This window comes from Carettochelys insculpta, chromosome 3 (genome assembly GCF_033958435.1).
Source record: "Carettochelys insculpta isolate YL-2023 chromosome 3, ASM3395843v1, whole genome shotgun sequence".
Classification (NCBI taxonomy): Eukaryota; Metazoa; Chordata; order Testudines; family Carettochelyidae; genus Carettochelys; species Carettochelys insculpta.
In genome coordinates this window covers 181,593,019-181,619,978 of record NC_134139.1, presented here as the reverse complement: position 1 = coordinate 181,619,978, position 26,960 = coordinate 181,593,019, and positions in this window count along the sequence as shown.

Below are 26,960 nucleotides of genomic sequence, written 5' to 3'. Positions count from 1 at the left end.
TTCTATCCTCAGAGGCCAAGAAGAACAAGTTTCTCCCTCCTCCTTATGACACCCTTTTAGATACTTGAAAACCGCTATCATGTCGCCCATCAATCTTCTTTTTTCCAAACTAAACAAGCCCAATTCTTTCAGCCTTTCTTCATAGGTCACATTCTCTAGACCTTTAATTATTCTTGTCACTCTTTTCTGGACCCTCTCTAATTTCTCCACATCTTTCTTGAACTGTGGTCCCCAGAACTGGACACAATACTCCAGCTGAGGCCTAACCAGAGCAGAGTAGAGTGGAAGAATGACTTCTTGTGTTTTGTTCACAACACACCTGTTAATGCATCCCAGGATCATGTTTGCATTTTTGGCAACGGCATCACACTGTTGACTCGTATTTAGCTTGTGGTCCACTATAACCCCTAGATCCCTTTCTGCTGTAGTCATTCCTAGACAGTCTCCCCCCATTCTGTATGTGTGAAACTGATTGTTCCTTTCCAAGTGGAGCACTTTGCATTTGTCCTTATTAAACTTCATCCTGTTTACCTCAGACCATTTCTCCAATTTATCCAGATCATTTTGAATTATGACCCTATCCTCCAAAGCAGTTGCTACCCCTCCCAGTTTGGTATCATCTGCAAACTTAATAAGTGTACTTTCTATGCCAATATCTAAATCATTGATAAAGATATTGAACAGAACCAGTCCTAAAACAGACCACTGTGGAACCCTACTTGTTATACTTTTGCATCAGGATAGAGAACCATTAAGAACTACTCTCTGAGTACGGTTATCCAGCCAAATATGCACCCACCTTATAGTAGTCCCATCTAAATTGTATTTGCCTAGTTTTTTGATAAGTATATCATGTGAGACCGTATCAAATGCTTTACTGAAGTCTAGGCATACCACATCTACCACTTCTCCTCTATCCACAAGGCTCGTTATCCTATCAAAGAAAGCTATCAGATTGGTTTGACATGATTTCTTCTTTACAAATCTATGCTGGGTGTTCCCTATCACCTTACCACCTTCCAAATGCTTGCAGATGATTTCTTTAATTACCTGCTCTTTTATCTTTCCTGGCACAGAAGTTAAGGTGACTAGCCTGTAGTTTCCTGGGTTATTCTTAATCCCCTTTTTATAGATGGGCACTATATTTGCCCTTTTCCAGTCTTCTGGAATCTCTCCCGTCTCCCATGATTTTCCAGAGATGATAGATAAAGGTTCAGATATCTCTTCTATCAGCTCCTTGAGTATTCTAGGATGCATACATTTTATGCTCCAAAATATCTGTTAGTCTTTAAGGTGCCACAAAACTTCTTGTTGTTCTCAAAGCTACAGACTAACACGGCTACCTCTCTGATACTTGTCACCATGCAAGGCACTACGTTTAGCTGCAATGAGTGGAAATCCATCAACCTCATGAAAAAACTTGCACAGATACAGACATATATCATCTTCCTCTCCAAATGCAAACAGAATGACATGATACGAAAAGGACTGAAGGTGAAAAACACACTGAAATCAACATACTACACAGATTACAATGAGAGATTGTGCCACACACTCTCTAAGAAACTGAGGAACCACCTAATCTGCATCCTGTACAACAAACAGGGCAACATCAGAAGTGAGCTCTCAAATCTGGAGACCTTCATCAATGAGCATTCTTCCACGCAAACCTCCACGTGGCTGGACTTTACTAGAACAAGACAGGAGATTTACAATACACATTTCTCTTCTCTACAGAAGAAAAAGGACTGTAAATTATCTAAACTCCTACTTTCCACATGGAGCTGCAATAGTGGTACGCCTAACTCACCCAGCAATATTGTCAATCTATCCAACTACACACTCAGCCTAGCAGAAGAACCTGCCCTTTGTCGAGGACTGTCTTTCTGCCCCACCACCCCCACAAACTTGATACAGTTCTGTGGTGATCTGGAAGCCTTCTTTTACCGTCTACGACTCAAATACTTCCAACATGACAGAACAGCTCACTGACCCATGGGTACCCTCCCACCTACGGTACAAGAAGAAGAATTCCTCATGGACTCCTCCTGATGGTCGAAATGACAAACTGGAACTATGCATAGAATGCTTCTGCCGGCGTGCACAGGCATAAATTGTGGGAAAGCGGCATCGCTTACCCCATAACCTTAGCCATGCAGAACGCAACACCATCAACAGCCTCAGAAACAACTCTGACATTGTCATCCAAGAGACCAACAAGGGAGGCACTGTTGTCATCATGAATAGGACAGACTACCAAAAGGAGGCTGCTAGACAACTCTCCAATACTACATTCTACAGGCCTCTGTCCGAGGATCCCACTGAGGAATACACAAAGAAACTACAGCATCTGCTCAAGACCTTCCCTATAAAAACACAGGAACAGATTTACACAGATACACCCCTTGAACCCAAACCAGGTTTATTCTACCTGCTTCGCAAGATCCATAAACCTGGAAATCCCGAACGCCCCATCATCTCAGGCATTGGCACCCTCACGACAGAATCGTTTAGATATGTGGACTCTCTACTCAGACCCCATGCTACCAGCCCCTCCCCAGCTTTCTTCGAGATACCACCGACTTCCTCAGGAAACCACAATCCATTGGTGACCTTCCTGAAAACAACATCCTGGTGACCATGGATGTAGAGGCCCTTTACACCAATGTCCCACAAGAAGATGGACTCCAAGCTGTTAGGAACATTATCCCTGATGAGACTGAGGTACAAATGGTGGCAGAGCTTTGTGACTTTGTCCTCACCCACAACTATTTCAGATTTGGGGACAAATTATACCTTCAAATCAGTGGCACTGCTATGGGCACCCGCATGGCCCCATAGTAAGCCAACATTTTTGTGGCTGACCGGCAACAATGCTTTCTCAGTTCTCGTCCCCTAGCACCTCTCCTCTACCTGCGCTACATTGCTGACATTTTCATCATCTGGACCTATGGGAAGGAGGCTCTTGAAGAGTTCCACCATGATTTGAACAGTTTCCACTCCACCATCAAGCTTAGCCTGGACTAGTCCACACAAGAAATTCACTTCATGGACTCTACTGTGCAGATAAGCGACAGTCACATAAATATCACCCTATACCAAAAACCCACAGACTGCTATGCTTATCTACACACCTCCAGCTTCCATCCGGGGCATACTACACCATCCATTGTTTACAGCCAGGCACTAAGGTACAACCGTATTTGCTCTGATCCATCAGACAGAGACAAACATCTACAAGACCTTTACCAAGCTTTCCTCTAACTACAATACCCACCTAAGGAAGTGAGGAAACAGATTGACAGAGCCAGACAGGTCCCCAGAAGCCACCTGCTACAAGACAGGCCTCGCAAGGAAAACAAGAAAACATCACTGACCATCACATACAGCCCTCACCTAAGGCCTCTCCAGCGCATCATCTGTGATCTGCAACCCATCCTGAACAATGATCTTTCACTCTCACAGACCTTGGGAGGCAGGACTGTCCTTGCATACAGACAGCCTGCCAACCTCAAACAAATCCTCACCAGCCACTACAAATCACAAACCATTGACTCTAGGCCTGGAACCAGCCCCTGCAACAGTCCTCGCTGTCAACTCTGCTCACATATCAACACCAGTGACATCATCACAGGACCTAACATCAACCATACTATCAGGGGCTCCTTTACCTGCACATCTGCTAATATAACATATGCCATCATGTGCCAGCAATGCCCCACTGCAATTTACATTGGCCATACTGGACAGTCTCTCCATAAAAGAATAAATGGACATAAATCAGACATCAGGAATGGTAATGTACAGAAGCCTGTGGGTGAACACTGCAATCTCCCTGGACACTCAGTGGCAGATTTAAGGGTGACAGTCCTGAAACAAAGAAATTTCAAAAATCAAATGGAGAGAGAAATGTCTGAGCTACAATTTATTTGCAAATTTGATTCCATGAACCAAGGATTAAACAGAAACTGGGAGTGGCTTGCAGCTTACAAAGGCAGCTTCTCTGCCCTGGGTGTTAATATCTTCCCATTAGACTCTGACAAAGGCTCACATCCCCCTGTCTGATCTGACTTGTTTTTCTTGACTTTTTCTTTTGATAAGTACTATTGATACTGGGCCATTTCCACCTTGCTGAATAGACCTTGTCAGCTCTGGTCCTCCCTCTTACTGGGACCCCACTTTTTAAATACCCCTCTGAAACTCCCCCCTGACACTCATGCATCTGATGAAACGGGTCTTTGCCCACGAAAGCTTATGCTCCGAAATATCTGTTAGTCTATAAGGTGCCACAAGACTTCTTGTTGTCCTCTGACACTCCCTGTCAGCCAGAGAAGGGCTGGGATAATCCCGCTTCTTCTAAGACCCCTCCCTGCTCCCGCTCTGACCCCGCTCAACATGTTCGCCCAACAAAGGTAGCCTTGTATACTAGAGGGGCCGGGGCCAGCTCCAGCATGATGAGCCTATTACCCCTCCACCACATTCACCAAGAGTGGTGAGACAAGTGGAGAAAGGTAGCCCCTCTTCTTTGCTGCCCCAGCTGCCTCATTGCTCTGCTTCTTCCAGAGGGTGCAGGGGCAGTCCTGCCTTCTCTCTGGAAGTGGCATGGCCCTTACAGCAAAACAATGGATCCAACTTGCTCTGCTTCCCCTGCTGCTGCTGGTGAGTGCAGGGAGGCCTTCTCCACTCTTGTGGGTGCCAGGACTCCTCCACCACTAGTCCTCCTGTCAGCTGTAGGCCAACCACTTCTGCACACAATGTAAGGGGTCATGTGACCCCTCCTGCCCCCATCTGTTGCTCCCACTTAACAAGCTGCCCCATTTATTGCTTAAAGCTTGGCCTCCATACAAAAGTTTTGGCATGTGCCTTCATTTTTTCCTACCCTCGGTGACCTTCATGGAGTTCCTCTAAAAATCTCATGTGCAGTTTACTGGGTGTAACAACATGAATTCCACACACCCTTAATGCGTAGTAAACTCACTTTTGGGTGCATAAAGAGTGCCAGGTTAGTGCTGTTGGTTATCTTTCCAGCCTTTCAGAGTCACTTCATAAAGACAAACTAACATGGGTTGCCTCTTGGGGTTTTGCTCAATGTAAACTACAAGACACACTCAATCTGAAACAAGCTGACAAATTCAATAGATTCTCTCTATTACGGGTTGCCCTTCAACTAGCATAGGCAGGAGGGAGATCCAATCTGCACATGAATTTCGGTACTTTTGAATTTATACCATAGATGTAACCAGATAAGAAGTGAGCCCAGATGCATATGTTTTGATATTGTCACAGAAACTCCCTTCCTCAGACAAAGGATTGCTACTAGGGATTGGTAGTACAAGGGTGTATTTCCTCCCACATAGATGGTATTTGAATTTCTTCGCACCTCATTCCAGACTTAAAGCCTCCTTGCTTACATGGGCAGACCTACATTCTGATGCTCTGAAAGGCCCAAAGGCAAATGCTATCTCCCTGCCTTCTGGAATACTGTCCAAATTAACTATCACAATTCCACGTGAGGAAGTATCCCATGCTAACTTGATAGGCAAAGGAAATTCCACAAGCATGTTATCTGATGTAATCAATTTTTGTGTTTCCCTGAAAACTTTTAATACTCACCTGAGCAGGCTGCAAAAAAAAAAACAGTTCAGGAGAAATCATACATTTGGTACCAATGAGCTACAGTAGTTAGTATAAATCTTAGAAATTCTGTAAATTGTGACACATTTTGGTAGTGGAGGTTGCAGGACTTCTTTAATCTTTGCTTGAGATTTATGCAGGCCTTTTGCATCACTAACATGCCTGCCATAACCCCCTGAGTCCTTGAAAAAATAGTATTTTATGCAATTGGCTCATAACCCACATTCATCTAGATAGTTTAATATGCTTTCCAGGGTTTCCAGATATTCTTCGTTACTTCCACTGGTCACAATAACATCATCCAAACAACACTGTGTTCTCAAAATGCCTTGCAACACTTGGTCCGTTGCCCATTACCATGTAGCAAGGAGTTTAAGCAAAACCAAATATCGGCATGTTGTGCTGGTACAGATCCTTTTGTGTGTTGATTGATTGTGTGCCTTTGATTTTTCCTCAACTTTTATCTGTAGGTAGGCCTGTGATGAAATCATTATGCTAAATCATTGGCACCCTCCCAGCTCATCTAAAATGTCTTCAATTTGAAGCAGGGGTATATTTCAACTTTCAGTACAGGGTTTATTATGACCTTAAGATCTCCATTCACTGCTATGCTACATCCCCCCTTTTTTTTCTTTATCAGTTGGAATGACAGGTGTTCCCTGCTCTCTCCAGACTACCTTTGAAAGTTTTCCCGCTCTTTCCAGGGTTTCCAACTAATCCAGCCTCTCCCTTTGCACAAACATTGTAACAAACAGGTTGAGCGTTGTAAAGTTTGAGCTGTGCTTCCTTGGCTGGGACTAGTTTAGCATTCATGTGTTTTGGACTTCCTAGCCATGTCTACACGTGCACGCTACTTCGAAGAAGCGGCACTAACTTCGAAATAGTGCCCGTCACAGCTACACACGCCGGGCGCTATTTCGAAGTTAACTTCGACGTTAGGCAGCGAGACGTCGAAGTCGCTAACCCCATGAGGGGATAGGAATAGCGCCCTACTTCGACGTTGAACGTCGAAGTAGGGACCGTGTAGTCATTGCACTTCCCGCAACTTCGAAATAGCGGGGTCCACCATGGCGACCATCAGCTGAGGGGTTGAGAGATTCTCTCTTCAGCCCCTGTGGGGCTCTATGGTCACCGTGGGCAGCAGCCCTTAGCCCAGGGCTTCTGGCTGCTGCTGCAGCAGCTGGGGATCCATGCTGCAGGCACAGGGTCTGCAACCAGTTGTCAGCTCTGTGTATTTTGTGTTGTTTAGTGCAACTGTGTCTGGGAGGGGCCCTTTAAGGGAGCGGCTTGCTGTTGAGTCCGCCCTGTGACCCTGTCTGCAGCTGTGCCTGGCACCCTTATTTCGATGTGTGCTACTTTGGCATGTAGACGTTCCCTCGCAGCGCCTATTTCAATGTGGTGCTGCCCAACGTCGAAGTTGAACATCGACGTTGCCAGCCCTGGAGGACGTGTAGACGTTATTCATCGAAATAGACTATTTCGATGTCGCTACATCGAAATAAGCTATTTCGATGTAGGCTTCACTTGTAGACGTTGCCCCTATGTGCTCTTTGAATGCCCCTTCCCATGCCTGACTTAATGCTCCCAGCTTCTGCTCGCTGTTTTAGCAGGGTCTGCAGAAAGTAACTGCAGCATCTTTATAGATTGCCTGTCTAGAGGAACCTTATGTAACCATTCACAGCCCCACAGGGACAGTCCCTCTGATGATGACATATAAGTCAAATAAACATTGTGTATTGTTATAAACCAAGCACTGGAATAAATTGCCTAAGGAGTAAGCTAGATAAACATCCATCAGGGATGACATAGCTGGTGCTTGGTCCTGCTGTGAGTGTTGAGAACTGGACTCAATGACCTTTAAAGGTCCCTTCCATTTCTAATATTCCATGATTTTGTGAATTCCTTTCTAAGCATTTTTCCCATTAACTGGGTTGTCAACCAGATTGCTGACTTGTTTTTCTCAGTCTTTTAGACTGTGTCCCTACTGCCTCTGGCTACAGAATGTGAATTGACGTTCCTTTTTCTATATCCTAATTTGGTCTCTTCCTTATTTCTCAGTGTGAAAACCACTCGGATATGTCTTTTTTTTCATTACAGCTTCTGCAATATGCATCTTCGAATCAGCAATCAGAAGGAGCAGGAAACCCTTTTCCATTCCACTAACATGTCTGTCTGCAAAGTGTCCTGTCTCTTGTTTTGGGTTACAGGTAGTTTGTAGTCTCACTTGTATTTTAGCTCTAATATGCACTTCTATGGCATCCATTGCTACTCCATGTTGTGGTGCACAAGTAAAGGTAATTTTTTCCTCCATTGAGAGCTTGGTCTGTGTGTTTTGTTAAGCAGTGCATACATACATATATTTCTCAGGGCCCCATTAAACCCATCCTTAAAAACACAGTGTTTTGAAATATTTTTAACCCTTTGGCAAGGAGGAAAGAGATGCATCTTCAAGATGAGTCTACGTATGAAACCCGAACCTTTCAGTTAAAGTATGGGGGTTGGGCGCCATATACTCTTTTACAAATTTCACTATCCCTTTTAAGGTTTTGCTTTCTGGCTTCTCTAGCATAATCAGAATGAGTATTAACATAAACATCTTCCTTCCATCACATCAGTAACGTTACCACATGTTTCCCCCTCTGAGGGAATCTCATTTAATTCAAAGTGATGCTCCAGTCTTTCTACATATGTGGACCAAGCCACCGCGGACTTGTCACTGCTGTATTTTAACCACCCCTGCTTTACAAGAAAGTATTTCTTGATAAAGCTGGAGGCTATGAATGTCAGTATGTTTTTCCTCTGGACGAAGGCTCACGATCGCAGTGGCAAACAATAGATTTTGGATACTCAAACTTTGTGTGAAAGCGATTGGAGGTGACTCTTCCAGAATTATTACTGCTGGAGTGCCACAGAAGAGAGAAGAAACTGAGGTGTTGGCAGATCCATCTCAGGCATGATGTACAAATGTTAGTGCAGGAGGGGGTCTGCTAGAAGGAAGCATTCACAACCTCCACAAACCCCCTAAAGACTGTAGAACAACTGAAGTTGGTGAGAAATAGAAAATAACTTGAGAATTGAGGGGGGAGAAGTTGTAGGTTCCTTATCAGATAGAAGCCTGAATTCATTGCTACTACTGGCATCAGTAAAGTAGGAAAAATATATTATTCAACACAGACACAACACACAGTATCAGGGTCAGGGGGTCTCAAATCAAGGCCTGCAGTGCTGCTGCTAGTGCAACCAGCTTGTGCTCCATCAAGTGCAGACTGCTAAGTCCTGAACCAAGGGATATGACAGACAACATCCTCTTCATTCCTGATTGGTCCCTCACCTAGAATTACCAGCTTTCTGACTGAACAAAACCAAACAGCTTTGCTCTTCTCCGAGGCCCCACTCCACTCACTTCATCCCTCCTCCCTCTACCACTTGATCTCCCCTAGTCTCACTCATTTTGACTCAGCTGGGGAGAGTCCCTTTTGAGTTGGTGTTCAGTTGAAAACCAAACACCTTGTCAACATATCCACCCCCATGTAACCCAAGGGGCTTTCCAGGGAGTGTCCAGGCAAGATCTCCTGCTGCTGTCATGACCAGCGCTGCCCTTGAACTCCTGGCTTTTACCTCAGCTTTATTTGGACCTCACGTCCTGACTCAGACCCCAGCCTGGGATGTGACTAGAAACTCCTGTTACCCTCAGGTTCAGGTTTGACCCTGCTATGACTCTTGGTCCTGACTTCCCTAGTCAGGATCCTGACAGATATTTACTAAATATCAGTTGTGTCATTTTAATCAAGAAAAGATCATTCAGTTGTTACGACACTTGGGGGGACCTGCATCAAATTCTCTTCCTACATGACGTTGGTCTAACAACTTGGTTCGGGAACCATGAAGGGACTTAGGTATTGCAATGCTGAGCATCACAGTGCCTTACTTTTAGGGTCCTAGAAAATAGAGGAACAACACTGGCATCCACAAAGCCAAGTTAGGTGCTCAGCCTCCCTATTCAGTGAATGGGGACAAACAGTCATGTAAGAATACAATCCAGAAAAGCCAGCCTGCTGGGCAGGGAAATGCCTAAGCTGGCTAAAGGAAGATGCAGATAGATGGCATATGCTAAGACCTGTCCCTCTAAGGCTTTGTCCAGGCTAATCCCTGTGGTTGATCTAATGTACTGTTGCAGAACTTGATATACATAGTCTCAGAGAGGTGTTAGTATGTAGTTTTACAAATAACAAGCAGTTCTGTAGCACTTTTGAACACATTTATTAGGTCATGAGCTTTTGTGGGTAATACCCACTTTTTCAGAGCCAGATCTTATATCTCTGAGATCTAGAATTTCTTTGCCCTTCTTTCCAGCCTTTCTCTTATCTATTCAACAGTCCCCAGTCAATGAAGCAAATCTCCTCATTAACTAGTTAATCATCCCATTCTAATCATTTATTTCCCATTTTGGCCCATGCAGGGACACTTACCAAGTGTACCGAGTGGTGAGTTAACCTTAGCTTAATTCCATCACAATGTGTCAGATGGGTGCTCTGACTGCTGGAATAGGGACTCAGCCTCACTCTTTTGTGGCATCTTGCATGTGGTAATGTCGGCAGGGGCTTCTGTCCTGTTGATACCAGCTACTCCTCTCATCCTGGTGGAGGACTGACATCAATGGGAGCATTCTCAGAGATTGATTTATTTCATCTCAGCAGATGCAATAAATCGATGAACAGTGGATCAGGCACTGCAGTGTTCATCCCTGGCATAGTGGAGACAATCCCTTAGAGACAGGTAGTTCTCTGAAGGCTGGATATGGGCACCTATTTTTACTCAGGGACTGCACATGGGAGCTGTCTCCTAAGGTCAGGTGGCTTAAGCACCTAAGCAGTTTTTTGTGGAAATGAGATATGTGCCTTGCTCCACACAAAAGATCCCTGATCAATAGTACTAAACTGATTTACACCAGATGAGGCTCTGACTTCAGGTTTCTTGAATTCTAGTCTTGAGCACTAGTTATTATAGATATAGGAATGATTTCCTCTGTTTTCTCTCCTCCCCTCTATTGAGTCTAGGCCCTGGTATTAATTCCCAGCTCTGTCCCAGCTCTGACCCTGAGGACCTCCTGCTTTCCATATCTATAAAATGGGAATAATGATACTTGCCCTTGCTTGCAAAATGCTTTGATCTCTATGGATGAAATGCTCTTGTTCATAGCCTTTATCATTTAATTATTGCCTATTTTTAAATTGCATATAATTACTGTAGCCAAAATCAGAGTGTTCTCAGAGTGACATGAAACATCACAAATCATTATTCTAACTGCCTTGGTCATCAAACCAAATACTATACTAGCAGACATCTAATGGCATCTATAGCTGATAGTGTAGCAGACTACTATTCATTGTGAAAATAGTTCCCATTGGGATCAGTTTTGTTCTTCATTCACACCACACAAAAGAATGTGTCAATATCACTAGAAATGACGTCAATGCAGTCAACGGCAGAGAGCAAGAACTCTAAATTAGAATAGCCAACAATAATATGCTTCTCCAAATAAATCATTTTTATCGAAAACTGAGGGGGCCACATTTATTAAAGGTTTGCTAACAACTGTGTAAATAGGGCTTAAGAGCAGTCAGATCTTGTAATAAACTAGGGCACAGAGAAACTTCTAGCACAGATGAAGTTGTGTCTACCCACCAAAACTTATGCCCAAATAGACCTGTTAGGCTTTAAGGTGCCAGGGGGCTCCTCATTGTTTTTGTAGACCCAGGCTAACATGGCTACCCCTTTGAGAGCAGCAGATATTTTGAATAAATATTCAAACCATATCTTGTGCATGAATAACAGTGCAAGATTTATCATCTGTGGAACATGTTTTGGGGTGGCTAGGGGACAAATACTAAAAGAGTGACCCAGGGAAAGTCAGTGTGGTTCCCTGGCATAACTAGAGGGCCAGATTTGCCCTATAAAAATACATTTGGTGTGCCTTTTTTGTGAGCATTCAGTGTCATCTGCTCAGTTGTGCCCTTGAGATTCTTGTACAAGTGGCAAGCTGTTAATCTTCTTAATACTGGAGAAGGAAAGCAATTATAACTATTGCAGGGAAAGTGTCATAACAAACAAAATTTCATCACAAATAACAAGCAGTCCAGTAGCACCTTAAAGACTAACAAATGTATTAGGTATTTAGCTTTTGCGGCTAAAACTCACTTCCCTCAGACAAATGGAGGAGCCAGGGTTTACCCAGGGTTTATATAGCAGGGAAGGAAGGAAGGAAGGGGAAAAAAAAGGGTAGTGTGTACCTGTCACTAGTAGGACAAGTTAATGAAGCTGATCACATAGCATGTTACCCATTTCTGTGATTATCAAAGGTGGGGATTTTAATCCATCTCAAATGTTCATAATTCTGTCAGTTAGCTAGATAAGTTCTTTGAAGCACCTGCTTCATCTTTGTGTCTTGTACGGCCCCAAACACTAACTAGTTTAAATAATTAATATTTTGACTGAATTTAGTGTTCATTAATTCCCCTTCCAGCAGACATTTAAAACTTGTTTAACTTTAAGCACATGGATATGCCCACTGATTTCCCTGACACTACCCACTCGCTGTAAGTTAAATAAATGCTTTGCTGGAATGGCGTCTAGGGGCAGATTCAGGGCCCCCTTCAGCAAGTGGGGGCCCTTCAACAAAGTCTGCTAGATCAGTCCCTTACTTAAGTATTCTATATAGCCAAAAGAAAGTTAAATCCAGAGGTGGAAAAAGTACCTTAAAATTACTTGAGTTAAAGTACAGCTGCTTTGAGGGGGGGCGTGTACCGAAGTACAAGTCACTGGTGTTCCTCTGGAAAACTACTTGAGTAAGAGTACACACACACACACACACACACACACCCCACAGCTTGATTCTACTCAAGTACCCAGAAGTGAAAGCAGCCACACTTTTACTCTGATAACATTTTCTGTACTTTTTCCACCTCTGGTTAAATCACAGGCAAAAGCATCAATTTAAAAGGGCAAGAGAAGAACAGAGTCTCCATGACCACTTAAGTCTGTGCTTCAGTGTTGAAACTTCCAGCACAGATGTCAGCTTGTGCCCACTGAGTGGGAAAGCAATTTAGAAAACATAGCTTAAGCCATATTGGTTTACACATTATCAGACAAATAAATGACTTGCTTCTTAAAAAAAAGGGAAAATAGCCAAAGCCAGCTGAAGTCAATAAAAAGACTACTATTAACTCCATTAGGTTTTGACCCAGGGATGCATGAGGAAATCAATGGAAAAGCTCTGGTTGCCTTGAAGGGTAGCTGTAGCACGTCACCATGAATGAAAATTAATCTGTAAACTTAGTCTTAAAATGCAGGGTGGAAAAAAATCAGTAACATAGGTCTTGGGTGTGCGTGGGTAGAGGTGCGTATACTGAAGACTGCGAGGTGCTTAGATACTGTGATGATAAGGGGAAGTATAAACAAATAACCAACCCAATCATGCTGTAGTCTGACAAAAGTGAGCTTCGCTTTTGTGTTACTGGAGAACAGCAGCAAATGAATTTTGTTCTGGAACGTAATGGATCTGTCATGGAGGGTCGGCTGTTTTGCTGTGAATTGATGTGGCTGATGCTGATAATGGTACTGAACTCCTTATTTCACTGGCTCAGAGAGATTTTGCATTGCTGCATTATCTTGAACCCACCTTGTTTGTTTAAGTAACTGAGTTCCCTATGGCCTTGGATTCAGTTTCAGGGTTCCTTGTTGCTCAGCTTGAGTCAAAGGTTCAGGTATTAAGTGATTTGTTTTATCCACTGTAGAGACAGGTAACCACATTCTGCTGGAGCGAGGGCTTTTGTGGCTGACTATGGAGTCAGTGGAGATACTGTGGATTGCAGTCACCCAAATACTAATCTGTGCTAGAAATTGGTACCATTGTATCTAGTACAAAAAGGCAGAATGTAATTTAAACCTTTGTCAGGATCTGGCCAGGGAATAGCACAGATATAGGTCAGTAGATCTCAATGTGTTGTTCATAGACCACTAGTGGTTTGCAACTGTCTTGCTGGTGGATGGGGTGCTCAAGACTTGCTCCCCCCTGCAGTGGGGAAGCTACCCTGATTCTCTAGCCCAGCATCTCCCCATCCCCATGTTCAGGGGTCTGCAACAAAATCACAAGAACAGCCATATTTTTTCAAATTCAATTCTAAAATCAATCCTTCAAGAGCTTCAATGCATGTGAATACAAGACAGTCCTTAATAAATAATGTCAAACCATGCTTTATATCACCTCTGTTTTAAGAACAGTGCACACACAATGATTTGTGCCAGTTAGAAAGCAGTTACCCTCACCTCTAGGCTGTACCTGCCTCAGCCCCCAAATCCTCCCCCTATCCCCAGGCTTTACCCACTCATGCCACAAACCCACCCCCCATCACCAGGCTTAACCCCTCTGAGCCCCAACCTCCCCCCACCCCCATATTTAACCCCTCTGAGCCCCAACCTCTTCCCCCCACCCCCTGATTTAACCCCTCTGAGCCCTCCACCCCTGGGCTTAACCCCTCTGAGCCCTCCACCCCTGGGTTTAACTCACCTTAGTGCACAGTTCTGCCATGGCTGCTGCCTCCCCCCAGCTCCCTGCCACATCCTTCTCAGTACAGCTGCACAGCTCCAGCAAGGGCAGACTCAACTGCCCCTCTCTGCAGCTTTCACATCAGCTTAGATTTCCGACCATGTGGAGTGGCTCCATGACCAGACGGCTTTCCGTTCCGGGATCCCTGGCCTGGCACAGCTGACTGCTGAGCGGCTCTGGCTGCTGCCGCTTAAACAGCAAACTAAACTCAGTTTGTTCAATGACACGCAACTGAATTTAGTTTAGTTGTTTTTTTTTTGTTTAGCAGTGGCAATGGCGATGGCAGCCTCCAAAGATGTATGTGGAGTCAGCAGCCTCAGCTCTTTGGAGCCACAAGTGACCCCTCAAAGAGGTGCACACAGCTCCGGAGCCGTAGGGTGCCAACCCCTGCCCATGTTATAGTTGTGCATCTAGATTTTTATGCTGCAGCAGACTAGTATGAATAATTTAGTATTTAAGGTACTTAGAGACAAGCAAATGCATTTTGTCATCATGGATAGTTTTCTGGTGGTCCATGGAATGGTTTGCATTGAGTGGGGTGTGCCACAGACAAAAAGTTTGAGGACCACTGATGCAGGTGTATAAAACTGTTAGAACTTGTCACATTCTCAGTCAGACAGACTAGAAGCAGCTGGACAATAAATACAGGTACTGCTCTTGCCAGGTCCTCTCAGAGAATGACAGAGGCCTGGCCACTTTGAGTTTAGAGTCCCCAGCCCAGCCCAGGTTCCTGACATATCTAACTTCTCATCCACAGGGTCATACCAAAACCAAAAGAATACATGAAAATGAACACTTGAGATATTTATTATTAACAATTAAGTCATTATATCAATAGCATGTATGTTAAAAATGTAACTTTAATTGTGAGTTTCCACTGCAAGCAAAACTCTTCATTTTAGGAATGCTTTTGTAGCTCTGTTGTGTGCAAACTTGTTTATAGTTCAAGGAAAATCAAATTTATGTGCAACATCACTGTTAAAGACGTGCACTGAGAGCCCATTCAAAGACTCTTATTCCACTATAGAACCATGATAGTTCTTTACTTGTTTTAACATGCTGAATGTGTATTAACCTGAAGCCACTGATACAGGACGATTGATAAAAATATATAATGCAATTGTGACATTAGGAAATACAGTTGACAGGCCAAGATTGAATATTTCTTGAAGCAGTTCTTTTGGGGATGGAATAGCTCAGTGGTTAGACCATTGGCCTTGTAAACCCATGATTGTGAGTTTAGTCCTTGAGGGTGCCTTTCAAGGGTCTGGGGCAGGTTAGATTAAAAAAAATCTGTCAGGGATGGTGATGGGTCCTGCTGTGAGGGCAGGGGCTGGACTGAATGACCTCTTGAGGTCCCCTGCAGTCTGACTTCAAGTTGGTGGAATCAGTACATTTCAGGAAGACAATCTCATCACAGAAGTCTCCTGAAATTTTGTTACTGTACCATTGTTGAAACTGTTCAGCTGCTTCATCACTTAGTTCTCTGAACTCCCAAAGGAATCCAAAAATAGTACAAACTTGCCACAATGACTCAAATCTACATGTAAGACCATATTTGATGGAGTCAATAATAACAAAAATAATTGACTAAATAGTGCCTTTCTGAATCAAGCTTGAGATGTCAGGTTGTGATTCATTGAAAACGCAGGTGAAATGTCAATTCCCTGTGCTACTGATTTGGACTCAGAAAGGATTGCAACCTGTTGAGCAGGAATTTTTGAATATCTTTAAGAAGTCGTTCACTGTGAACCCTCTCAAGATTAGTTTTGTGGATAAATTTTAGCAGCTTCATCCTCATGGATGACATTAAAATGCATTCAAATTTGGAGATATACTTCTGAATTAACTGAAGCTCAGTGTGAGTCTGACCAGTAAGAGTAAGATATTCAGACTTGCAGCCTTTCTCGCAGAGCTCAAATGCTGTGCAACTGGTTTACCCCATCAATTCGTGTTGACCATCTCATTGTTGACATGCCGTGAAGGGAAACAGGCAGATGCTACTTCAGAATTTCCATTTTTGTAGACTGCTACTGAAGAGGTTGTAAAATTGCTGTATTGTTCCAAAGTGTGTGATTGCTTCATTGCATGATTCAACACAGTGAACATCAACAAGTTCAGTGTTGGTTGCCAAATCTGGAGAAAATGCGGTTTGGGTTTTGCTCCAGAAGGACCTTTGGTACTCCATTGTACTTCCCAGTCATTTTGGATCCATTGTTATAGGCCTGGCCAATGCAAGGTTGAAAAGTTCATGAAATTATTGAACAAAATGAAACATTTTTTTAATTGAAACTTTTGAACTTCCCGCAATTTTAACATATCAAAAAAACTAGGTTGTCTGTTATTTATTATGAGAACAGTCTGGGGTTGCATCAATAATAATTGAAAAGCACTTTGAATGTCCTATCTCCTCAAGAATTGTTGCTCACACAAATGTCCCTAACAGCTCAACAAACTTGTTTTGTATTCTGGTAGACAGATAATGGACTTGCATGCATTTTCTACTCAGTCGCACTTCATGAACACCCTTAACATGGCCTGATAAAAGCAGGTCATACTTGTTAAAAAGCTCAAGTATATCAAGGAAGTTTGCATTTGTTGGGTCACTGATACATTGACTGGAACCAAACAAAGCCAATCCCCATTCAGAAAGAAAAAGAACAACATTCAATAGTCACTCAGTGTGTTTTCTCCAGGAATCAGTTTCTCTGTTTATTTCACTCAGGAGTAAGTTTTCAGTTGACCTGTCAGCTAGTGCTGCTCTTCTAGCTGATTTCCAGGTAACATAGTTATCTTTATACAATACTGAAAGTTTCATGCACAGTCTCTAAATTGAGCATAGATTCTGCTTCTATCGCTACTGTTGGTATTTTTTGAGTCTTGATTTATGATCTTCTCATTCTGAGACAATGACATTGAAAAGTCATTTGTGGGTACAAAGTTTTCATCCTCAGAACTGGAAGTGTCACTGTCAGTATGGTCTAATGACTGAGATGTCTTTTCCAGGAGAAATGATGTTATTGGGCTTTAAACTTAACTGCTGCTTTGCTCTTTTGCTTTTGCTATCTATTACTTGCACCACTTTCAAAAATCTGTTTTATTTTTATAAAGGGTTTTTTTAAAGAAACACAGTATCACACAATAAATCAATTTGCTAAAAGCTATTGGTTATATAAATTTTTAATTGTATATACTTTGCAGTAAATGTTATATAATAATAGTTTTGGGTGTTATTTACTACAGTCCTTATAGACGTATTTAAAAGTCTTGAAATTTCACCTACTAACACATTCACATTTTTAACTGCTGTAAAAACTGGTGTATTATCATGAATATGAACAGGGTCGATTGCCAGATTAGATATAAAGTTTATTGACAAACTGAAATTAACATCTTATTATCACAAAAAAAGTCTTTCAAGGTGCATCTAAAATTGGACAAAGATGTTACTTACTATTTTAGTGTGAAATGCTTAGCGGGTCTTTCCCCGCAACTGTTTATGATCCAAAAATCTGTTAGGCTGTGTGTACACTAGTCCAAAACTTTGAAATGGCCATGCAAATGGCCATTTTGAAGTTTACTAATGAAGTGCTGAAATACATATTCAGCTCCTCATTAGAATGCCGACAGCTGCAGCACTTCGCAATTGACGCAGCTCGCAGCCGCGCGGCTCGTCCAAACGGGGCTTCTTTTCGAAAAGACCTAGGAATAAGGGATTTTGAAGTTGGTGGGGTCTTTTCGAAAAGGAGCCCCGTCTGGACGAGCCGCACGACTGCGAGCCGTGTCAATTTCGAAGTGCCGCAGCTGCCGGCATTCTGATGAGGAGCTGAATATGTATTTCAGCATTTCATTAGTAAGCTTCAAAATGTCCGTTTGCATAGCCATTTCGAAGTTTTGTGCTAGTGTAGACATAGCCTTAGTCTATAGGGTGCCATAGGTCTTCTTGTTGCTGATTGTATATGAAGACTCATAAGAAAAAACAGGAATACAAAAATCTCCTATGCAGAGATATACATTAAATTAAAAGGTTAAACACCCTCATACCAAGCAAAATGACCTTACAGTAACAGAATTAATTATGACTTTCAAAACCCCTAAACTATGCAAATACTGTAATCAGCATTTCATAACGTAGAATCACAAATCACATAAACTACTCCAGTCTTCAGTAACACAGATGAAAAACTCAGATGTGACAGGAAAATTGGCAAAGGCCCAAGGCCCCACAGTGATTTAAATGAATTCTTTGCAGGTATATATATATATATTCTCTTTTGTTGTCTCTGCGCTGTAACTGCAAGGTATATAATAAAAGGAAATGACTTGGTAGAAAAATGTCAAATTTGAGTCCCCTTTGTCTCCTGAGGCCGAAGCCAAATGGCCATCCTGCCTCCCACCACTACCCCCTCCCCCCGCACACACACAAGGCCTGGTTCTTGCATGGCAGTGACATTCTTTATGACTAGAGAGGTGTTTATAGAGATGAGAGAAATTTTAATGGAAGAATAGGCTGATGTCATCCAGCATTTCTAAAGAATCAAGAGCTATAATTCTGACAGTTCCCTTCCCTCCAAAACAAATAAGTGAGGGAGAGAGAGAATGGAGCTGGCAGTCAAATCAGTGATAACTAATAATTGAAATTGAGACGAAGCCAGAATTCAACCATACTCATTCACAACTGCAGCCTTTTGTGAGATAAATGGATCCTGTTGGAGAAAATCTCCTTTGAGTTCCTATCATTCCTCTAGGCAATGATGAATCCATTTTTCTTAGCTACTGATTCTGCAATTGCGCCAGCAGCTCATTTGAATAACATCTAGATTTCTAATACGGAGAATCCCAGAACAGCAGCAATTCCCTTGCAGGTTCCTCATTGTCTACCCCTCCCAATGGTCTCAGTTTTTTAAAGCTGATGCCCCTTGAAGCTTCAGAAGGAATTAGGGTGTCTGACATTGTCATTTTAGGTAAAGCAATAGCTGCAGCCCCAGCACAATTTTTCTGCCACATTATGGACCCATTTGTTCTTCCGTAAACCCACTGAAATGGCTGGAAATGTTCCTGTCCCTGATGTCATTTAAAATGTGCAAATAAATCAGAAATGCTAGAACAACACTTAAGTGCCATAATTTCTATGAATTACAGTTATGTTTGCTATCCTGTTTCCAAAATGCCATAAATAGACATCTCCTGCTGCTTTTGTTGACACAGGAGCGATGTAAATGACTTCTGAGGCCAAAGTTTTTACCCTGCAGTTACTTGATACAATTAAGTTAATTTAGACACATAAGTACATGAAGTACCAGAGCCATCAGGTACTTAATAAATAATTGTGGGCTTGTCTAGTGTTAAACTTGAAGTGCCAGCTCATGTGAGCCGCGTCTACAAGTGCACACTACTTCGAAGTAGCGGCGCCAGCTTCAAAATAGCACCCGTCACAGCTACACGTGTTGGGCGCTATTTCGAAGTTAACTTTGACGTTAGGCGGCGAGACGTCGAAGTCGCTAACCCCATGAGAACATAAGAACATAAGAACATAAGAATGGCCATACTGGGTCAGACCAAAGGTCCATCAAGCCCAGCATCCCATCTGCCGACGGTGGCCAATGCCAGGTGCCCCAGAGAAGGAGAACAGAAGACAAGTGATTTATCTCCTGCCATCCATCTCCTGCCCTTGTTATGAAGGCTAGGGCACCATACTTTATCCCTGGCTAATAGCCATTTATGGACCTGACCTGCAAAAATTTATCAAGCTCTTTTTTAAACCCTAATAGAGTCCTGGCCTTCACAGCCTCCTCGGGCAAGGAGTTCCACAGGTTGACTGTGCGCTGTGTGAAGAAAAATTTCCTTTTATTAGTTTTGAACCTACTACCCATCAATTTCATTTGGTGTCCCCTAGTTCTTGTATTATGGGAAAAGGTAAATAATTTTTCTATATTCACTTTCTCCACACCATTCATGATTTTATATACCTCTATCATATCGCCCCTCAATCGCCTCTTTTCCAAACTGAAAAGTCCCAGTCTCTCTAGCCTCTCCCCATATGGGACCCGTTCCAAGCCCCTAATCATCTTAGTCGCCCTTTTCTGAACCTTTTCTAATGCCAATATATCTTTTTTGAGGTGAGGAGACCACATCTGCACGCAGTACTCGAGATGTGGGCGTACCATAGTTTTATATAGGGGAAGTATGATATCTTTTGTCTTATTATCGATCCCTTTTTTAATAATTCCTAACATCCTATTTGCCTTACTAACTGCCGCTGCACACTGCGTGGATGTCTTCAGAGAACTATCCACTATAACTCCAAGATCCCTTTCCTGATCTGTCGTAGCTAAATTTGACCCCATCATGTAGTATGTGTAATTTGGGTTATTTTTTCCAACATGCATTACCTTACACTTACCCACATTAAATTTCATTTGCCATTTTGCTGCCCAATCACTCAGTTTGCTGAGATCTTTTTGTAGTTCTTCACAATCCCTTTTGGTTTTGACTGTCCTGAACAACTTGGTGTCATCTGCAAACTTTGCCACCTCACTGCTTACCTCATTTTCTAGATCATTGATGAACAAGTTGAACAGGATCGGTCCCAGGACTGAGCCCTGGGGAACACCACTAGTTACCCCCCTCCATTGTGAAAATTTACCATTTATTCCAACCCTTTGTTTTCTGTCTTTTAACCAATTCCCGATCCATGAAAGGACCTTTCCTCCTATCCCATGACCACCTAATTTACATAAAAGCCTTTGGTGTGGGACCGTGTCAAAGGCTTTCTGGAAATCTAGGTATATTATGTCCACTGGGTGCCCCTTGTCCGCATGTTTATTAACCCCTTCAAAGAATTCTAATAGATTAGACAGACACGACTTCCCTCTGCAGAAACCATGCTGACTTTTGCCCAACAATTCGTGCTCTTCTATGTGCCTTGCAATTTTACTCTTTACTAGTGTTTCTACTAATTTACCTGGTACTGATGTTAAACTTATCGGTCTATAATTGCCAGGATCTCCTCTAGAGCCTTTTTTAAATATTGGTGTTATATTGGCCGTCTTCCAGTCATTTGGTACCAAAGTGGATTTAAAGGATAGGTTACAAACCACTGTTAATAACTCCGCAATTTCACATTTGAGTTCTTTCAGAACCCTTGGGTGAATGCCATCTGGTCCTGGAGACTTGTTACTATTCAGCTTATCAATTAATTCCAAAACCTCCTCTAATGTCACTTCAATCTGAGTGAGTTCCTCAGATTTGTCGCCTAAGAAGGCTGGCTCAGATTTAGGAACCTCTGTAACATCTTCAGCCGTGAAGACTGAAGCAAAGAAATCATTTAATCGCTCCGCAATGGCACTGTCTTCCTTGATCGCTCCTTTTATATCTTTATCATCCAAGGGCCCCACTGCTTTTTTAGCAGGCTTCCTGCTTCTAATGTATTTAAAAAACATTTTACTATTGTTTTTTGAATTTTTGGCTAGCTGTTCCTCAAACTCTTTTTTGGCTTTTCTTACTACATTATGACAGTTAATTTGGGAGTGTTTATGTTCCTTTCTATTTTCCTCACTAGGATTTGACTTCCACTTTTTAAAAGCTGCCCTTTTCTCTCTCACTGCCTTTTTAACATGGCTGTTTAGCCATGGTGGTTCTTTGTTAGGTCTCTTACTGTGTTTTTTTATTTGGGGTATACATTTAAGTTGGGCCTCTAGTATGGTGTCTTTAAACAGTTTCCATGCAGCTTCCAGGGATTTTAGTTTAATTACTCTACCTTTTAGTTTCTGTTTAACTAGCTTCCTCATTTTAGTGTAATTCCCCTTTTTGAAATTAAATGCCAGAGTGTTTGACCGCTGCGGTGTTCTTCCCAACACAGGAATATTAAAAGTTATTATATTGTGGTCACTATTTCCAAGCGGTCCAGTAACAGTTACCTCTTGGACCAGATCCTGCGTTCCAGTCAAGACTAGATCGAGAATCGACTCTCCCCTTGTGGGTTCCTGTACTAGCTGCTCCAAGAAGCAGTCATTTAAGGCATCAAGAAATTTAATCTCTGAATCCCGTCCTGAGGTGACATGCACCCAATCAATATGGGGATAATTGAAATCTCCTATTATTACTGTGTTTTTTATTTTGATAGCCTCTCTAATCTCCCTTAACATTTCAGCATCACTATCACTGTCCTGGTTAGGTGGTCGGTAATATATTCCTAATGCCATATTCATATTAGAGGAATGAATTGTTATCCATAATGATTCTATGGAACATTTTGATTCCTTTAGGATTTTTACTTCATTTGATTCTATATTATCCTTCACATATAGTACCACTCCGCCACCCGCACGACCTGTTCTGTCTTTCCGATATAATTTATATCCCGGTATGATAGTGTCCCACTGATTGTCCTCATTCCACCATGTTTCTGAGATGCCTATTATGTCAACTTCCTCCTTTGATATGAGGTACTCCAGTTCACCTATCTTATTAGACAGACTCCTAGCATTAGTGTAAAAGCATGTTAGAAAACTACCACTATTTATATGTCCGCCTTTCACAGACGTGGTGGATTTTTTTATGCACGATTGTTTCACATCTGATCTTGCCCATATATTATTTCCCACGTTCCCTATCTGACTAACTTCTAGGGAATCCCTGTCTATGGAGCCTCGTGTAAGAGAAGTCTCCGTCCGATCCAGGTGCTCCCCCGCACCAATCGGCTTTCCCCCACCTCTTAGTTTAAAAACTGCTCTATGTCCTTTTTAATGTTTAATGCCAGCAGTCTGGATCCACCTTGATTTAGGTGGAGCCCATCCTTCCTGTATAGGCTCCCCCTACCCCAAAAGTGTCCCCAGTTCCTAATAAATCTAAACCCCTCTTCCCTACACCATCGTCTCATCCACGCATTGAGACTCTGAAGTTCTGCCTGTCTATCTGGCCCTGCGCGTGGAACTGGAAGCATTTCAGAGAATGCCACCAAAGATGTTCTGGATTTCAGTCTCTTTCCTAGTAACCTAAATTTGGCCTCCAGAACATCTCTTCTACCCTTCCCTATGTCATTGGTACCAACATGTACCACGACGACCGGCTCCTCCCCAGCACTGCCCATAAGTCTGTCTAGATGCCTCGAGAGATCCGCAACCTTCGCACCAGGCAGGCAAGTCACCATACGGTTCTCCCGGTCATCACAAACCCAACTATCTATATTTCTAATGATCGAATCCCCCACTACTAAAACCTGCTTCTTCCTAACAGCTGGCGCTCCCTCCCCCGGAGAAGTATCCTCGGCACGAGAGGATACAACATCACCCTCTGGAAGGAGGGTCCCAACTACGGGATGGTTTCCCTCTGCTCCCCTTGACTGCTCTCCTTCCCTGAGCCTTTCATCCTCCGTAACAGCCTCAGGACTGTCAGATTGGAGGTGGGACAGCCCTACTATGTCCCGGAAAGTCTCATCCACAAACACCTCTGCCTTCCTTAGCTCCTCCAGTTCAGCCACCCTGGCCTCCAAAGCATGCACTCGGTCTCTGAGGGCCAGGAGCTCCTTGCATCGAGCGCACACATACGCCACCCGCCCACAGGGTAGGTAGTCATACATACTGCACTCGACACAATAAACAGGATAGCCCCCACTCTGCTGCTGGGCTTCTGCCTCCATTTCCTACTCTAGTTATATATGAGGGTTAATTAAATGTTTCAGATAGAGGTTGTTATAAAGGATTTAGTTTAAGGGCAACAGAAGTCACTGGCTCCCTCCAAGCTCCCCCTCTAAACTCCCCTCTCCAAACTCCCTCCTGTTAGCACGCACCCTGTTTGCCAGCACCCGGTCGCAAAACCGGGGATGGGATGGGAATAGCTCCCTACTTCGACGTTCAACATTGAAGTAGGGAAAGTGTAGACGATCCGCGTCCCGCAACATTGAAATAGCGGGTTCCTCCATGGCAGCCATCAGCTGAGGGGTTGAGAGACGCTCTCTCTCCAGCCCCTGTGGGGCTTTATGGTCACCGTGGGCAGCAGCCCTTAGCCCAGGGCTTCTGGCTGCTGCTGCTGCAGCTGGGGATCCATGCTGCATGCACAGGGTCTGCAACTAGCTGTTGGCTCTGTGGATCTTGTGCTGTTTAGTGCAAGTGTGTCTGGGAGGGGCCCTTTAAGGGAGCGGCTTGCTGTTGAGTCCCCCCTGTGACCCTGTCTGCAGCTGTGCCTGGCACCCTTATTTCGATGTGTGCTACTTTGGCATGTAGATGTTCCCTCGCAGCGCCTATTTAGATGTGGTGCTGCCCAACGTCGACGTTGAATGTCAACGTTGCCAGCCCTGGAGGACGTGCAGACGCTATTCATCGAAATAGCTTATTTTGATGTCGCTACATCGAAATAAGCTATTTCGATGTAGCGTGCACGTGTAGACATAGCCATGTAGTCGCAGCTAACCTGCCAGTACTTGGAAGTGCCTGGGCAACTTCGAAGTCCCTTTGCTCCTGAGTTGCCGCGGGGGAGAACTAGCTTAATGAAGTGCTGCATATGCAGCGCAACACTTCATAAATAATCTCCCAACACTTTACTTACCATGCTCCCTTTGAAGTAGGGAGCTAGTGTAGACACAGCAGTTGAGTATTAAAGCGAGACACTGTTAAGATATGGCTGAAGTCAGGCCCTCAGTTCGCACTTGGGACCAGAAGAGACCCTCCACATCCAAAACAAAAAGAGCTTCAAAAGCACAGTAATAATAAGACTTTATACCTCTGTAAACTCCTTTCATATGAGGTTCTCAAAAGCATCATTTGTATTAAGATAAAGACTGGAGGCCTTGCTAAGGATCAGGCACCACTGTGCAAGACCCTGTACACAAGAAGTAAAGATGGGCCCACAAAGCTTACGGTCTACATAAAGTAAGATGCAACAACATGCTTTTAGCCAGTGAGAACAGGGAGAAGAGGTCTCAAAAGGGGCTGGGGCACAGATCTGACAAAGTCTCATTTGCCTGTCAGGTGCCAAAATCCCAAGTTGCCTCCCACACCTTCTTAAAGTTTCTTTCTCTGTCACTCTCTGCAGTGTGGAAGGGAGGGCTTAGTGGGCTTCTCCCACCCCCCGCAAAATCTCTCATCCCCTATTGGCAGCAAACCAGCCAATGGGACCTGAGAGCTTTTGCTGAGGGCAGGGGCAGTGCAGCCTAAATTCTCAGCTCCCATTGGCTGGATAATAGGAAATGAGAGCCTTTTCTAGGGGTGGGGCAGCACACCAAGGCCTTCCCCACCCTCACCACAGAGAGCCACATGGAAGAGGCAATGGGCTGGGGCTGCTGGCAGGCAGGGAAGCCTGGCTGACAGTACTACTGGCCAGGAACTGCTTAGGTAAGCACCTCCTGGCCATAACCCAGTGGTGGCGCTGCACCCCAACTCTATCTCAGATCCTGTATCCCTTTCTATACCCCTTCCCCAGGCCGTTATCCTCTCCTGCAACCATACCCCCTTCCAATCCATGCACCCCAATCCTCTGCCCCAGGTCATCATCCAAACCCTCTGCACCCTCCTCTCCCATACCAGGTCAAAACTCCCTCTCTGACCCTGCACCAACTTCTACATCCCTCAACAAGACCAGAATCCTCTCCAGCATCCTAACCCCCATTGAGACCCTGCACCCCAATACCCTGTCCCTGGTCACAACCCCCTCCTGCACACAAACTCTCTCTCAGATCCCCCCCTCCCACCCCACTTTCTCCTGCAGCTTTCAAAGTTTGGCTTCAAGATGGGTCATTTGCATTCATCTCATCCCCAATAGTAACAGAGAGGAAGCCGTGCTAGTCTATACACTATCAAAACAAAAAGCAGTCAAGTAGCACTTTAAAGACTAGCAAAATAGTTTATTAGGTGAGCTTTCGTGGGACAGACCCACTTCTTCAGACCGTAGTCAGACCAGAACAGACTCAATATTTAAGGCACAGAAAACCAAAAGCAGTAAGCAAGGAGGACAAATCGGAAAAAGATAATCAAGGTGAGCAAATCAGAGAGTGGAGGGGTGGGGGGGAAGGTCAAGAATTAGATTGAGCCAAGTATGCAGATGAGCCCCTATAGTGACTCAGAAAGTTCCCATCATGATTTAAACCATGTGTTAATGTGCCGAATTTGAATATAAAAGCCAGCTCGGCTGTTTCCCTTTCCAGAACGGTGCGATAATTCCTTTTCAGTAACACACATACCTTTAGGTCATTGACAGAATGCCCCATTCCATTAACTATAAGAACTTTATCAAATATTCATAAACCTGAATTACCCACCAGGAGAACTAAAAAAACAAATCGACAGGGCCAGACAAATACCCAGAGACCAGCTACTCCAAGATCGGCCCAAAAAAGCCAAGAACAGAACACCACTGGTCATCACCTACTGCCCTCAACTCAGACCACTACAACGAATTATTAAAGACCTACAACCTATCCTTAATCAGGATGCCACACTCCAGAAGGCCCTGGGTGACATGCCTGTTATCTCCTACAGACAACCTCCCTACCTCATGAGGATCCTCACTAACAGCCACAGTCTATACCCTGGGAATACCAGTCCTGGAACCTTTCCCTGCAACAAAGCCCTCTGCCAGCTTTGTCCACATATCTTCTCTGGAAATACCATCACTGGACCTAACCAGGTTACTCACAGAATCATGGGCACTTTCTCATGCTCCTCTACTAACATCATATATGCCATCATGTGCCAACAATGCCCAGATGCTTTGTATATTGGACAGA